This window comes from Rhipicephalus microplus, chromosome 7, assembly GCF_043290135.1.
Source record: "Rhipicephalus microplus isolate Deutch F79 chromosome 7, USDA_Rmic, whole genome shotgun sequence".
NCBI classification, from domain to species: Eukaryota; Metazoa; Arthropoda; class Arachnida; order Ixodida; family Ixodidae; genus Rhipicephalus; species Rhipicephalus microplus.
Genome location: NC_134706.1, coordinates 40,010,438 through 40,027,304, shown reverse-complemented (window position 1 = coordinate 40,027,304; position 16,867 = coordinate 40,010,438).

The window sequence follows — 16,867 nt, the reverse complement described above, 5'->3', positions numbered from 1 at the left end:
ATTATTTTGGTCTCAAAATATGGAATGCAACCCAGCCATTCTCAGGCGTCTGTGTCCACCATAGCATCGTTCATCTAGTTCTACATGAGATGCATAACCCCGCGGCACCCACTTCAATATAGAGACGTCTAAGTTCATCTGTGAATTGGTCTGTACAATATGGAAAACATATCGGCCAGTTGCATCACCTTCAAAAGTAACGATCGTTTGTAATTCCCTCCTCTTACCGCATTCCCGTGAGCGTGGTCCACGCTTGAATTTCTTGATAATAAGTGTAAATTGTACTGCCATGTTGGGTTTCTAACTTCCGTTAAACAGTTATAAAAAACATTTTTTCTAAAGGAAAAGGACTACAGTTGTAATAACAACGCATTGACCTTCTGCTACGAACGAAGATAGAGTCTTGATACCTTAAAATTGAAAGGTATAAAAAAACATGGTGGATGACAAGCAAGCCGGCAACGTAGGAAACAGAGTTTACTCGAGCAATTCGATGCTGCCCCACACCTACAGTCTGATGAGTGTAATACTTGAGGAACGGAGAAAAGGCAGTCGAAATTTACGGAAGTGCTTGGAACGAACGCGCCACGACCACGTTGTACGCGCTAGTGGATTACAGAAAGGGGAGGTTAGGGAGCTGACAGATGGAACGTTAGGGAGTGATAAAGGGAGTGACTTCGTCAGGTTAACTTTTCCCAGGCTGCCACAGACTAAAGACGCCCAGGTGCCTGTGTAGAACGCCTTCATTCATGTTGGGCTTCGGCAGCGGCGATCGTATCAGGGTAAGAAGGGCGGCAGCTAGGAACGTGAGGCATTTAGGGGAGGAGACATAGTGTATCCCTAACGTATACATCCCAGTATGATCTTCGGGATCATCGTACGAGATCTCTAGGTGTCATCCATTCCCCTAAATGGGTGCCAACACAGCAAAAAAATGAGGAAATAGGGATAAGGGATGAGTTACGGCTACACTGCGTCTGTGCTTTTCGGGCTCAAGGGAGCGAGCTGGCGGGGTAGAAAAGGAAAGAGAAAAAAATGGGGAACCTTTCTGTGCGTCGACCGAACAGCCGAGTGTTCGCTGAGGGCCAGTGGGTCGCCGAAATGCCACGGGGTCGCCTATGCGGACCGACTATCGATCCGTCCCCAAAGCAGTGCTGCGGCGCGGGGTCAAGGTTGGCATCATGGCGCATGCGCAGCTCTCCCTACCAGCCCCGTCTCGGGGCATGCGCAGTAACGTTCGATGTCATTTCCCTTCTACACTCTTCCCGCGCCTTGGCGCGTCCGGGACGGCAGCTTCAATATACGAGGGAAAAAGGCAAAGGAGCAGGCATCTCTCCCTAACGGAAGGCTGTGTTCGGTTTGGTTTGTTGGGTGCGCGAACGTTCCCTTTCCCATCTCCCCCTCTCCCCATTTCTCTAGTGCCCTTCTTTCCGCCGGCAGTGCGGGTACCGAGTGTGATGGCTTGTTTTGGAATTTGTGATACAGTTTTGCGCAACGCCGCTTGCCGCGCCGGGGATTAACGACATTTCTCCTTCTTTAGTGCCTCCTTTTCACCCCTTTCTCCTACTTGTTTTCCGTTTTTCGTTGGTTCCGGCCCGTTTTTACCTTCCCTACGGCGTCTCATTCGCGATGCCAGTAGGCTTCTCGGAACTATTCATTATCACTCAGTTGTTACAGGAACGGGAAAGAAATCACCGGTGAAAATTCAAGCCGACAACGCCATCTTCGTTTCCCAAAGTACCATTTTTATTCCCTTCATGCTAGGAAAAATATACGAAGCCTGCGAAATAAACGAAAGAGAAAACTGAGTATAGACAAAAGAAAGTCTGTCCTCTTCCCCGCCCCCGCCCCCAATATCACTCTTGATAGCCGTCCGCCACATTGTGTTCGTAAGCGGTCACGTCTATATTGTTCCGTTCCCATGCCTCCCCTCTACCATCGTCCTTCTCTCCGTCACTCCTCTCTCTCTCTCTTTCTCTTCACACGTGCCCCTCTTTTCCGGGTCTTGATCCGCTTCCCTGTCGCTACAACGTTGCGTCAGACGCGCCCGCGCACCGTTCCTTATAAGGCTAGTGATGGTTGATGCTAACGCAGTGAAACACTTCGCTCGATAGCTCGATACAGCGGCGCTCATCATTTTCAGTGGGATTTATGCTCCGCCCGTTCAATCTTGCTTTCTTCGCGTTGCGATGAGCACCATCTGCACGATGGAGATTCGCTGTTCCTGTTACTATGGGGTTTCCATCGCGGGATTCTCTTTACTTCTCTTCTTCTCTTTCTTTTCCGTTTTGATCTTGCCACTTAGTATCCTACGGTGTTTAGACCCTTTCTCGACGGCCTTGCTTTTCTTTTTTGTTAACTAGAGCTAGGTGAAATCTAAGACTGGCCTGGGAATTAGAATGTAAAAGAGAAAGGCGAAATACGGATAGGTTCACTGAAAAAGAGCCTGATTGGCTAGCTTACGCGGTGATATTAGGAAGAGAGGAACGGAAAGATCAATGCCAGGAAGATACGGGGCCGCGCGGCGTCAAAGATTGCGAACTGTTCTCCGTGGTTAAAATTATCATAGGTACCCGGATGGCAACTTCAACAAAAACCGCACGCCAGCATTTTTCGGGGGGGCGGGGGGGAGGTACCATCTTACGGCTTTGGTGACTGATACCATTTCCTTAGAAAGCAGACTTGTACGCGTTACTGAAAGTACGTAAGCAATTACGATTGCGATTACTTCATTTAAAATATAATTCATTGCGGAGGTCCATTTGCAGCTTCAGAAAAGCAACCGAGTGACTATAGATACGTAATGAATTACTTTTTGCTTTAATTTCCTTCAAAACTTTATTGACGTGACACATGAACACAAGTTTACTCAAATTATAACCATAGCGGCTTGCACGGTACAGAGCTCTGGAAGCTTTTCTGAAGACTGGGAGGCTTAATGTGGTTTCTGCGTTGTAGTGTTACAGGTTGTTGAAAACAGGAGTTGTTGTTTTTTAATGTTGTCATTGCTGATTCTTGCAATTTTCCTCGTTAAGAGGTCAGTTGCTACGATAAACACTATCTCAATGCGTGCGACAAAGGGAAGGGTGATAGTATCACGTAGAGAAACCCTGCACACCAGCTTGTAGATGTGCGGTTTTTCGAGGCTAGTGTCCATGTGCTTTATCTAGAGTTTGGCTGTGACTGGTGCTTGAGTAAGGCGCAGTAGGTGAGACCGAAAAAAAAAGGTAAAAAAATGAGCTCTGATTATGGATCCCTAAAGAGCGGTCACCTATTTTTTGGGACGTAAACTGCTGTAAATACTGGTTTATATTTTTTTTTTGTGGAAGAAAACAAAAAGCTGATTCGGAACCAGTAACAAATTATAGGAAAACTTCATTGCATTACAGTTTCCGAAAACCAATAGATTATATTACAAAATTACAAGAAAACACAATTGATTACGGGTCATCGATTACTTGTAACGCGTTACGTACATCTCTGTTAGATAGTCACAGTAACCATACGGCATGCTGTCTTCAAGTCATCTAAAATGTACTTGAAGTTGGGATTAGTGCATACAGCTGAGCTATGTTTTACATGTTGCGTCTGGGCCATTGTTAGGCTTTAACTTGGTGAATCTAAGCGCGGAGAGATTCTGGTTAAACTGCGAAAAGTCACCGAGACGACGTGAATTTCCCCCTTCAGAGCAGAAACTCACTCTGAAAACAAGCATTCGCACTTCTCATAGATTTGCGGGAACGTCAACGCTGGCGTGAGCCTTCCATTGCTTCGAGGTCTTTTCGCAGCAACAGTTGCCTCTGTCATTTCACTAATCTCACGGACATCATTGTGTGACAATGAAGGAAATCCTACGGAACTGAAGTGGGCGTATGCCGTCACTGAAGATTATGGTCCCACAATGTGTCTATGTTTTCCACGCGAAAATTTAGAACAACAACATTGCTTTAGTCTCTACCTGTTGCTGTCTGTAAAGAGTCGCTGAACGAACCAAGGAGCAATAATTTTTGGTTTTGCTTTATGAAGTGTTATTTCGCGTCTCGCATGTCTGAAAACATCGCACGTTTTATGTGCACCTCATAGTCAAAGTGGCGTTTTCACCTTTTGGGTGAGCGCTCGTCACCCTCCAGCTGTTCCTACGACTCGCCGAACGAGCTTGCGTCGAATTTCACTCGCAAATGGCTGCGTAAGCAGACATTCCAAGTTCTATGCTGCGGCATTGTTCGAACACGGCCGTCAATCGAAAAGCGAGTCTAGCCGGACTACTTCGGGGATGTGCAAAAGCTCCGCCCTCGTAGCTTTCTCTACATTGCCACAGAAAGTTTTCCCCGAGCATGGTATCCTCTCGTTCTTCGTACTCGGCTTGCCACTGTTTGTTGGGCTGACTTTTGCCTTCTTCGGGTGCAGTGGACCATGTGGTGCGTAATGGTCAGACTTAACAGATTTCTGTGGCACACACCCGTTCATTATGATGACATTTTTCTGATAGGCCACGCAAATCACGGCTAGCTTAAACGGCTTCGCTGTCGAAACAATCATTTGAGAGGTTTCAGGTGTTCAATTCACTGTGTCATTATGAGGCACGGTGTAGTGGCGATATCCGTAAGTTTTGACCGCTTCCTTTGACATATGATGGTCGTGGCCGAAATAGAACCCACAACCTTCAGTTCAGCAGCCGAACGCCGTATTCACTGTAGCAGCGGGACGGACAGGAGTCTTAGCAGATGTAATGCAGTGGCAATGCGTAAACGTTATACGTCTATAATTGGCTGCATACCTCCGGTATGCCGTCATCCCAGATTAGGTATGAATTAGGGCGTGTTGGTTGGTGAAGTAGTCCAGAAACAAGCACAGGAGAAGAAACCGCGCTCATCCAGTGGTCTTCTGGTCCTGTGTTCATTTCAGTGCTTCTTATTTTGCTTATAGGCTGTCATTGTGATGGGTTTTGGCAATCCACCTTCAAGTGTGTCTGTTCCCGGGACACCCCTGTACACATTTACTGGTAGACCTGACTCAAAGCAACGTTCCATGCATCTACAAATAGTTCTATACATATACTTCCTCAAAACTTCGTATGCCACCTTCGAGCAGACATTCTGTAATTGCTGCGACAGCTTGAGCAACGCCTCCCTCGCGTTGCGACGTACGCCAGACCGAAGAATGCAACAGAATATCTCGGACACCCCACTCGTGCCCTCAGAACTCCCGGGGCTCAGCTTGGCCCTGCTCGATATCGATCAACGTCCGCTCGCATGCGTCGATCGCCTAGATTGATCATTGGTCATAGTTGTAGGCGTAGCGACGCGCACCCGCATGCAGAGACGGATGTGGACCTCTCTTGTGTTTACGGTCCTTCCTGTCAGTTGTACCGCGCCCTTACCACTCTGGCACACTGAGCCGCCGCTCACTGCTGTTCCGAACAGGCGTGGCCCCGCTCGAGAGCTATTTTTAGCTTTATGTTGAACGCTGTAAGACTGAAAAGTTGCAGCGGCACTCGAGGCGATACTAAACCCTACAAAAATGTTCGGTGTGTCATTCCATCTGTGTGCGCGTTCGGCATGTGATAACTATTTGTTTCCGTGCGGAAACCATGCTGGTTTCCTTGGAAACCTATGTGGGTATGACGCACCAGGACAAGGACAAAAACAGACAGACAGACAGACAGACAGACAGACAGACACACACACACACACACACACACGCACACAAATGAATAATTAACCCTAACCAACTAACCCGGCAACGTGCCTTAGAAACCTTCCATTATGTTTTTCACTATGATTTTCATTGCATTTGTGTAAGAAACTTACAAAACAAACGCAAATGCGTAATCAATAGAATTACGTAACCAACGTGAAAGTGGGCAGTCGCACAATCAATTAGCGCGATAAATTATTCTTTGAAAGCTCATGAATTATTAGTTAGATCATGACAGGTTTCTGATTTGAACAGAAAATGAAGTTCGAAGCTACACTTTCAAACTTGGCGCCAGCGCCTTTACACATGATTATCAGCGGGACGTCATGAAAGAACGATGGAGTATTTCAACGGCTCATATTTTTAATTGGGCATGTGTTCTTTTTTTTTCGTTACATACACATTTTTATTCTGCCATTTGCTCACGTCAGCTCTGCGAAATTCGCCTAAACTTGCTACATTGACCCTCGCAGCGACTGAGAGGACAATTCACTTAATCCTCGCTGATAGAAAAATTGCGTATACCCTAGCACACACAGTCTGAACATGTGGCGTCAACCGAAGTTGGTGAGGGCGTGACGACGACGCATCACTACCTGAATTTCCTTCTCGCGTGTTTTCACACTTGCTGAGCGCATTCTCGTGGCAAGAGTTGTTTTAGAGATGAAGCACGTCGGTGTCTCGGCTTGTCGGAAGGTAACGTTGTCGCCACTGTCCATCATAAACGGGCGTGCAGTCACAAAGGTATGATAGTCCCCCTACTCGCCCACTGGTCCGTACTATGAATATCATAAGTTTAAGGTTCGCCGTTACTGCAAAACGTGTTTGGCTTAGCAGTGGTGTCAGAATCCTCGATGAAACATACCAAGGTGCTCAAGTTTCTTATCTACACCAGATGCTCAAACGTTGGTCTCTGCGGTAAAGTTGTGTACTTGAAACTTTATACTTCTTGAAACACGTGTGCCAAGTGATGGTACTTTACTAGCCAGCGGTCGACAAGAAAGGAAGAAGGCTACAGTTATCCGAACTAATAGACTTTAGTGTAGCTGGAAGCACCTTCTTATATCCATGCCGAAGGGAACTAAAACCGAGCACGTAGCGAAGATGGAGACCAAGAAGAGCCGTATTTCGACACAGTTCATTGGAGACGTCAGTGGGGGTGAAACACTTTTTCCCTGCGTGGCCGGTTTCAGGCTCAGCGCCGCCAGTCGAAGAAATCTCTTTCAAACTAGTGTGGAGCATCACATCAGTCTGGCCCCCAAGTGAGCAATGACCTGACACCACCCACTTCGCCTATGAAGAGGGGGCACTTCAGAGAGTCGCCACTTCGCCCTCCCTTGGTGAACTATACGTGCCGTAGACGACTTTAAACCATGGCTAAACTGTTCGCAGCAGATCTTGCTATTTGGAGAATATGACCTTTCGTGAAACCCGATATGGTGTCCGGGCACCTATTTAAAGTGTCACGTGCTACTTTTTTTTCTGTTCCTTCCGGATATATGAGGCAGACTTCTCCTTACTGCCGGGTTAATATAACGGAGTGCAATCACTGCAACGTGTCTTTTGCATTGTGTAGGTAATATAATCCATGTGCTGGCTGCTTTAAGCGAAAGCGAGTAACAGTGTAGTTATAAAGTAATCAAAATTGCGAAATCAAGCGGGAAAAGGCGTACTCGTCTAGTCCATCGATATCAACAAACTTGCAATGATTATGAAACCGGGCATAACTATTTATAGAAGGCTGCGCTGCATGAAAAGAAAAGAAGGGGTGAGAAAGGGGCCGTCTATTCCGCAGCGAATATTTTCATAGCTGAGCGCATTGCTTTACGCGACATCGTGTTAACCTTCGCTTCGCTGCGGAATAGCTCGCCTGTGAAAGCGCTCAATGTGTCCAGCCACAATAGACCGAATAAACAGGGCTGCGATTTTTCTTTTCAGTGGAAATAATCGTTGCGACATTGCTGCTTCGAAAATGTGCCCTGCTTGCATTACCCGAGGGACGGCTTCGATTTCGGGTGAGTGCTCTCTCGTATATAGCATTTTTTTTTCCCGAGAACTGAAGAATAGAAACGCGACGCGAAGGCAGCGTCAAGTCGTTCGCAAGAACTTGACGTCAGTCACTTTTCCAGCACTAAAGTAATCCAAATTCTTTTACTATGATAAGTTCTAAGGTTTCATTTCTTAAACATTTCTATTCTGGAATGAACCTTACGCAATATAAGAGACAGCGTTTTCGCTGGCTATACGATGGCCAGTATGGACAGAGCAATCTCGCTGAAAGCTCTGCCAAAGTCATTCGATGCGCCTGTCCGACAATTCCTTTTCGGTGGTCATGATTTTAAAATCGAAGCACCTACTTGTTCTTTTCTTTTCTTGTGCTGCTTTAGGACACCATCATTTTAAAACGATATTGACAGTCGTGCATACGGCAAGCTCTTACAGCTTGTTTAAGACCTCATCGATATTTTTAGGAAAAATTCAGAAAAACGATGTGCCATAAGGAAACCGAAACGGGTGCGGATTTCGTTATACGATTACGTCACAATCAACTCAACCTTAATGTAGATGCGGTACACATGACGCTGGCGCCGGAATTGAAAAACTGGCAGTATTACCCGATGATAGCTATAGTGATGTGCCAACGTGTTAGAACTTGACAGCGGTATTCGGAAACGCAAAGATCGCCGTTCTTTTTTGAACCACGCGAGGCCCCGGACTTTCCCACACACTGGACATGTCAACTATGACGTGAGACGAAGACAATAAAAAAATGATTAGCAGTTCTGCTTTTTGTACATTAGCAGCATGGTTATCTGAAGCACTGATTATTGCCTCATCAATTGGTACAGATGCATACAGTGCTTTCGGATCGAAAGTCGGCAATTTATTGCTAATGTCCGTACTTTCCTTTCCATCATCTTCATTCAACTCATCATCATCAACAACTTTAGTACACCCACTGTGGAGCAAGAGCCGCTTCCACCTTTCGCGAATCGACCCGTTCCTGCACTCTGCAGTCAAGTAATCCGCAAACTTATCAGTCTCATCGGCCCACCTAACTTTCTACCTTGCCGTCGCGCGATTTTTTTATCTTGTAATTAAGTGTGATACTCTTTAGGCCCATTGGTTGTGTTGTCTTTGCGCTACACACACTGTCCATGACCATTTGTTTTCGATTTCAACGAGGATGTCTTCAACACCCGTTTTTCCTTGACACACTTCATTCTCATTTTGTACCTTAGGATTACTCCTATCATTTTCTTTTTTGCCGGGAGTTCTTTAACACTCACCTATATCTAAGTACATTGTCCTCGAGTACTTTCAGCGCTATCAAAATTGCAGCCACCACGGCCGGGATTTGGTCCCGCGACCTTCGAGTCAGTGGTTGAGTCCCATAACCACTAGACCAACGTAGCGGCCGGGTCATGCTATTTCAATGATAGTTTTGTACTGCGAAAATGAACTCTTTCATCTATCAGGCGCTGTTGGTCACAACTGTTCGACGTTACGTGAGCAGAGGCCACACATTATTGTTTCTAGGGGGGGGGGGGGGGCACTCGATAAGCGGAACAGCAGAAGTGCACGTCTACCGAACGAAGCTTCTGTAAGGAAAACTTGTGATAACGCACGTAATTGCTCTTCACAGACCTGATGTTCAAACCATAACGGCGCCGTTATATTTATTCCACCCATTTCTTTGTTTACCACGCATGCAAGGCCACTTGCAAAACCGATATTTTTTTATAATCGTTGTCAACTGTCGTCGCCTTATTAGGAGCGAAGCTCCTTAGGCCCGCACCCCACCATCGCCGTCTAAACTCCCCGCCGTCGAAACAGGAGGGACGGGAGGGGGAGGGTAACGCTGTAAAGCAAACCACCATGGCTCCAAGGGAGAACCCTGTACACGCCTGTACTGACGTTGGAAGAAATTCCAGGACTTCATGGAGAAACTCAGCTGAGCTGATTACCGCACCACGCTTAGGTCACAGTAAGAACGATGATGATGTGCAAATGCTCATGTGCTTGAGAATGCTTTGCCAAAGTCATATATTATTGCGTCAGACGTGTGAGTCATTTGTGTTATTGTCGAAGGCTTTCAAATGTTCGTGGTGGGTGCGCTCACGAGAAAGACTGACTATTCAGCCCGAATTACCTTTTGGGACTTCAGTCGTCGTCGTCTTTTTCAGGCATTCATGGACGCTCTACCGAGGTCATCCACCACACTCAGCATGCGAAGGTCTTTACAGAGATGGGGAGGCAAATGACGGTGGTTGTCACTGCGTTATAGGTGGCCAGGTGACGGCGCTGGTCACTGCGTTTCGTACCGTGAACCGGGGCACGAAACATTTATACCTACAGAACACGATTGCACGCTTTCGTGTGATAGCCATGGTTCTTCTCTTAAAGATACAAGGTCAATAGATTTTGCAATGTCCTGCGATCCTCTCCATCGGCATGTAGCAGCATAATCAATTGATTGTCATCTTTTTGTGATTCGGCTGTGTAAGCATTGACCTCAGTGAGACGTGAACATTAACAGAACTTTCTGATATAGCAAGAACGAACGCGAGCATCATAGACCGGTGCCGACTCGACACTTGCACTTCTGCACTGGTTGGTGCCGTGATGTCTCAAATTTTCACCTCTACCATCCGATTTATAGCAATCGCTCATGAGTTAAGGAGAAATACGTTCAGTAATCTAAAGAAACCATACACTCAGACCGGCGGATAGTCAAACCATTTGCTGCGTCTAAGCAGCCTCAACGGTCAGACCTGGATGAATCACGAGACGTCACATGCACATAGCGATACCTTCGTTTTGATTATATATTTGAAAAACAATTTTTTTCCTTGATTTTCTGTAGCAATCTATAATGGCTTGTGAAACGACGAAGAGCTGTTTGTTCAGTGTCAGTGTGTTCTGCCAGCTGGTGTCAAAATCAGTATCCCATCGACGCTTTCATCTTAAAGACTCTCATACATCTGTGATTTCGTGTTCCGCAAGCGCTATAATCAATTGCTGGAGCCAAGAACAGCCTATCATCGCCATGTTTCAGACAGCACGCCTTGTACTCGTAGAAAGGCACGATGTTCCAGGTGCCAGAGTGCGTACTTGCGCTTCTGGTAGCACCAGGTCCAGGAGGCATGAAAGCCCCCTAGGCAACGCCACCAACAACACCAGGGACACGTTTGGCGACGCTTTTGTCCAACATTTATTTAAAAACTTATTAAAATGTAACAAGATGTGAAGAAACAGTGCAGACAGTGTGTGGCTGCCTCGTCAGCAGACGAGCGCCACGGGGCGCGTATCGTCTGCACTAAGTCAAAGTACAAAAGATAAAAGGGACTTCCTGTTGTGTATTATATGCATCTTTTTTTTAACACCTTTGGAATCTTAGGACGTGGATATCACTGCGCTTCTTCCCATATCACACTCTCATCTCTTGCTTCCACTCTTCTTCTCTCTCTTTTTTTCTCTTATCTCTGTCATTTTGTGCAAGACACGGGGAGGCGGCGCCAAAAGAACTAGGAACGCGAGACCTAGCGGAAGTGAAGCATACTACAAATGGAACAGACGATAAGTGATATAGATGACGGAAGTGAAACAGATGGCGAAGCGGCTAGCAGACGAAAAGCGACACTGGCTCACGCCCAATGTTCACATAACCTTCAGCCATTTCGCAAGGACAACCAATACGTTATTCGAAATAGACGTCATTATATCTTTGGCATGCGGTAAGCGTGAACAGCATGTCACGTTTTCCAGCCAGCTATTTCGCCACAGGCTCTGTTCGGCAGCCTACAAGTTTCATAAATTTTACAGCAGCTTCCAATAAACACCCCGGGTTTGACACCAACCCGCTGTTTTGTCCTCCGTTCCAATTTCGTCTTGGCACCGTCTCTTACCACTCCGTGCCTGCGCTAAATGAACGCTTTCCAACGCACACTCATTGCAACACGAGGACGACCTCCTCGGCTTGTAGCGCCACCCTACTACTACTGCACGACACGCGCAACAACAGGAGCAGCAGCAGCAACATCATCAACAACAGCGGGAAACCATCACAAACACAACCGCGTCATCGACCACACCAACCCAACCCTTCGACGCGGCGCCCCACATAACGTACCGGTCCCCGGCTCGCTGATAGGTCTAGCATTCTTCAGCTGGCGTACGAAAATAGCTTTGAAGACGCGAAACCTCCCTCTTCTTCTAAATGAACAAAAAAGCTTCGACAAAGCAAAATAAGAACAACGTCGGCGCGGCCCTCGCTTTTTGAGAACGCTGCGGAGCCGTCCTGTCGTCGTCCGCCAGGAGTTGACGTTCTATGCCAACTTTTTCCGAGGCTCTGTCGCATGCTGCCAACCTCGGTGGTTTGGCGGCGCATTATTGCGCGAACGGGCAGGTAGCCGTGTGGCGCTTTATGTCGTAATGTTGAAGGAAGGCCTGGTTGGAACTGTAATCATCGGAGCTCCTTGATCGCGCCAGTTACGGCTGATTCCCAGCGTTAAGTCACTGCGATTTCTTATCTATTTTGGAAAACACCAGTGTTAAATAACAAGCCAGCGAGTATGAGGATACGAGAGCAATTTTCGAGCCAATGGGAGGTGCTTCAGCTGCCTTGTAGTCCGACCGCAGCTGACAATATGGTGTCTAACGCAATATGGCAGTACTTGAGAATATCGAGATCCTTTAGCCAATGGGAGAGGCTGCACACGAATCGTGAACGGCCAACAATGTGGCGACCACCAACTATGTGGCGAGCTTCCAAAAATGGCTGAATTTGTTAGGGTTGAGATTTCGAACCAAAGGGATAAGCTGTACCCGCCTTGTGGACATCTTACAACTGACAAGGCCAGTTTCATACTAAAGGGCAGACTTTGACAGCGTAAAGATATTTTGCTCAATGGGACCAACAGCAGCCGTCTCATAGGCCACATAGATTTGACAAGATGGCGAGTCTCAAAATATGAAAGAATTTCGAAACGTCGTGGTTTTTTTAGCCAATAGAAGAAGCTGTACCGCTATGTCTACCAATTATAGCTCTAAAGATGCCGAATAATAGGGTGGAATGTGATAAAGCACTGGCACTTTTCAACTAATAAGATGCACCGTACCTTCACTGTGCACTAGTCGTAATGGGAAAGATTGCATGTTTCAGGACACGGCAGGATATGAGAGCACCGACATTTTTTTCAACCAATAGCAAAAGGCATGCAGATTAGTCATAACTGGCCAAGATCGTGAGCTTTATGACATTTCTGAATCTAAATGGCGCCAGGAATTGTCATTTCCGGCCAGATTATCGAAGGCTAGCGCGACTAGTGAGTTCCGATGTTTGTTCCTTGCCATGGTTCCTTCTTGCACCGGGTCAATAATTCTGATTGAGAGGTCACGAGGTTCTTGTCCTTTGTGTTACGTTGTAGGCGTAAATAGATATAGTAGGTATATTCATATATATGCATTTACATTTTGCGGACTCGGAAGCAAAATGTGGAGGGGGGCGAAAGGGGGTTGGCGGAGATCGAACCCCTCGCTATGCTTATTGCGCCGCACACAAAATAGATTCTCTTCGCCCCGGTCGATATCTCCCTGTTCCCCCGTCGTGACTACAGTCTCGTTTCCGTGTCTCGCTACTTTTCACGCTATCGTCTTAACCATATGCGTGCGCACGGGTAAGAGTGGCTGCTCCCCCTAGAGAGAGAGAAGTAAACGTTTATTTTCAAAACAGAGTCCCGAGCAATGCCCGGTGTCACCCTGAGGTGGGAGGGCTCCTTAGTCCAGGAACTCTCTGGCTTCTACTGCTCTCCTGGCCCTGGCGACGAGTTGCTCCTCCTAATCATCTAATATAACTCAGTACTCAGTCGGACATATCCATCCATCGCTTATAGCGCAGGGTCATGGTTGTACAGGTTTTTGACAGTATTGACAGCCGAGGACTTCATGTAGCGTTGGAAGAGCTGTTTAGCCTACTTCCCTTGTTCTATCAGAATGCGAGGAACCAATGGTCGGCCATTGTACAAAGCACGTCATCGCTTCATATTCATATGAGCAGCTGTTTTGAAGTTTATATTACATTCGGACTCAACCAATCAAAGCGGAGGGAGGACGGTTGGGGGCGCTGCGGTCACGCTTGCCTCTCTCCCTCCTCCAAGGGGAAACCCAGAGCACGCGTATAGTTCTAACGACGGCGTTAATACGCTCACTTCACGCGCAGTGCGACAAACCGCGCATGCGCTTCTCCGCACAGTGCCCGTACCGAAATCTGACCTTTTGTACTGACGCTCCCTCTGCCTGGAAAAATGCAGCGGACCCCGCAAGAACTAAAATACGACAACCTAAAAAAAACTCTTATTCTGTTTTCGTATAGATATAAAAAAATATGACGATTACAACGACGAAGCTTGACGACAACGACGATACAATGCTACGTGACAATGCCGCTCGGTTTGCTGCGAAGCGCGCCTGGCTGTACGACTAACGGCCACATTGATGGCAACGTGTCTGAGGGATCAGTCTGGGAAAAGAGTTCGATGTGGATTTGGATAATGCGGTCTGCAGGCGCAGCAATATTTATTCTCGCAGTGAAATTCAAGACAAGTGTGACGAAGGCGACGGCATCACTGGGATCAGACACATGCTGGCGGGCTGTCCTACGACTCTCGCCGACCCCGAAGAACAATGGCTCTACTGGCAGACGATGGTGCGAAGCGCGTCTCATCAAGACCGACTACGGGCAGTCCAGAAGGTCCACGATGACGCCACAAGGTTAGCCTGACGATACCAACGTGGACGTGGCCCGCCTCGGTCTGAAAAGACCGGGCTTCAGGACACAATTAAATTTTTGTGAATGAATGAATCTCCCGAAGCTCGTGCCCTAGTTACTGTCAATCAAGAAATGAATCATTTTGCGCCAGCTGATTATGAATTGGGAACTTAAACTCGTGCTTTCTTCGTAATTCAAATAGATTCAGAATGTTAGCTTTACGAATGGCACAGGAAAGATAACGGCCGCCGATTTGAAAAGAAAAAAAAATATTGTCCACAATTGTCACAGTCATGTTCTCCCCAACGCTGAAGCGGCAATGCAGCCCTCATCGGGCAAGGACAACGCGAATTTTCGGTATGTACCACGTCTAAGCTGCTACGTACGCATACCACGCCATGAGTATAATGAGTGCGCGCAGTAACAAGCGTAGCGCAGATGTAGCAGACGAGCTTCACAGCGCCCCTAGCGGCAGTGTCGTTTACAGAGAAGTACATACAACCCGGTCATCGCGCGGTCATTCTGTATCAAACACACCGACACACCTCGTAGTAGAAAAAACGTGTACAGAAAAAACGACACGGAAAAAGGCGAGTGAGAAAGGTTGTCCACAATATGTATATATATGTATCACTCAATTGAAAATGTGGGAAACTGGGAACGAGGCAATGGCAACGCAGCTCAACTATTCGAGGAGAACAGAGTCTGAGCACCTACGTCACTTCCGCCTAGAAACCCCGTTGGCGTTCCACTCGCCCCTGGGGAGTCACGTGACGCGCCATTGCGGGGACCCAGCGGAAGTGACGTCACGGCAGTAATGAACGAGTCGTAGCTCTTTGCACTTGACCAGACCTCTTTTAGCGCCGCAACGCGTCGCCTTCGTCAGCTCTGGCTCTCTGAGTGACAGAATGACGTCCCAGCGTCTGCTTTCCGCCATTCGATTCCATGGCGGGAGGGTTTCGTGACAGTCCGAGGCAACAAAGCCCTGGACTAAACTGTCCCGGCGTAGCTGCAGAGCCCGCCTCGTAACCCGATAGTTGGACAGTGCGCTTCGCTGGATGTGACGTGACAGTCACCTCAGAGGCAGTGCATGACGTCAGAAGTGGCATGCTGAGACTCTGTTGCCGTCGTTATAGTGCCGCTACCAATCGCTATTGTAATACGATACAAAAACAAGCAGGATCACTGGCTCTCACTTCCTCGAAACGGTAAAGATACCGGAATAATAGAACCAGGGTGACTTTTCCTCGAACATGACTACAGGTCCTGTTGGCTCGCTAGTTTGACTGGGTGCTAATCTCGATTGCCTTGTCTTGCAACGATCAAAGCGGGCGCCTCTCTTCCCCTCTCTCTGAAGTGTTGCATCATCGGAAAATTGTGTACGCCTAAGGCAGGCCCGAAGCTCTATTAGGGTTGACGGCTTGCAACTTATTATGCGAGCTTTCCGCAAGGATGAATGTCGCACACGGCGCCGAAATTCCCGTCGTCTGCGTGCCAGCGCTAGGCGAGCGTCTGCAGCACCTCTAACGAGGGGCGCACGTTTGTGGCCCAGCGTGCTTCCACCACCTACATTAGCCATGGTTGTAACTAACATCGCTACAAATACAAACGCCGGGTGGGATGTTAACAATTTCTGCCCTGGCACCTCAGGACCACGAGATGAACACCCAACAATTCTATGCGACCCCAAACCACGGCAATGGTATAGTTAATGCACACTGGAGAAACTGGCGCCACCTGCTAAGCGGACGCTACTTTGTAAAAGGTCTAAGCCTAATGTCTGCGTTGTAGAGAACATTGTTTGATACTTCGTTTCCCGACAGGTTCCTTTCACTAAAGGTCACACTATTTCTTTTGTTTAGTTGTTATTTTTTTCTAATTGTCCAACTTTTGATTTTGCTGTAACACTTAGACGTCAAAATTAGCATATGGCGCTCGTTTCGGTATGCCGTGGAAGAACCTCCAGACGCCCAGAAATGTTCAACAACATATTGTTCAACATCAACAGCAACTACAGCTTCCTAAACGTTTACATCTGGAAAACATGCGTGTCGTCAAAAATAGACATCTTCATTGGTCTTTCTCTCAACGAATATATATCTTTCAGGCGCTATAGGATTGGCCTTAGAGCAGAAGTTTGTGCGATGTGTGTAATACATTAGCGGAGGTATACATTTTACTGCGTGAATGGAAGCCACGCTATTAAAAGCATCAGTATCTCTTCTTTTAGCTAAGTTGAGACGAATGCAGAGGACATCTATGATTCCCATAACAAATATTGTAACGGTGCTCTTCACAAAGCTTTGAAAGCAGTGATGGCAATAATATTAATATTTGGTTGCGAGTGTCCATAAACTGGAAAACGAAACTATGCAAGAAAATACAACAGACAAGCAATTT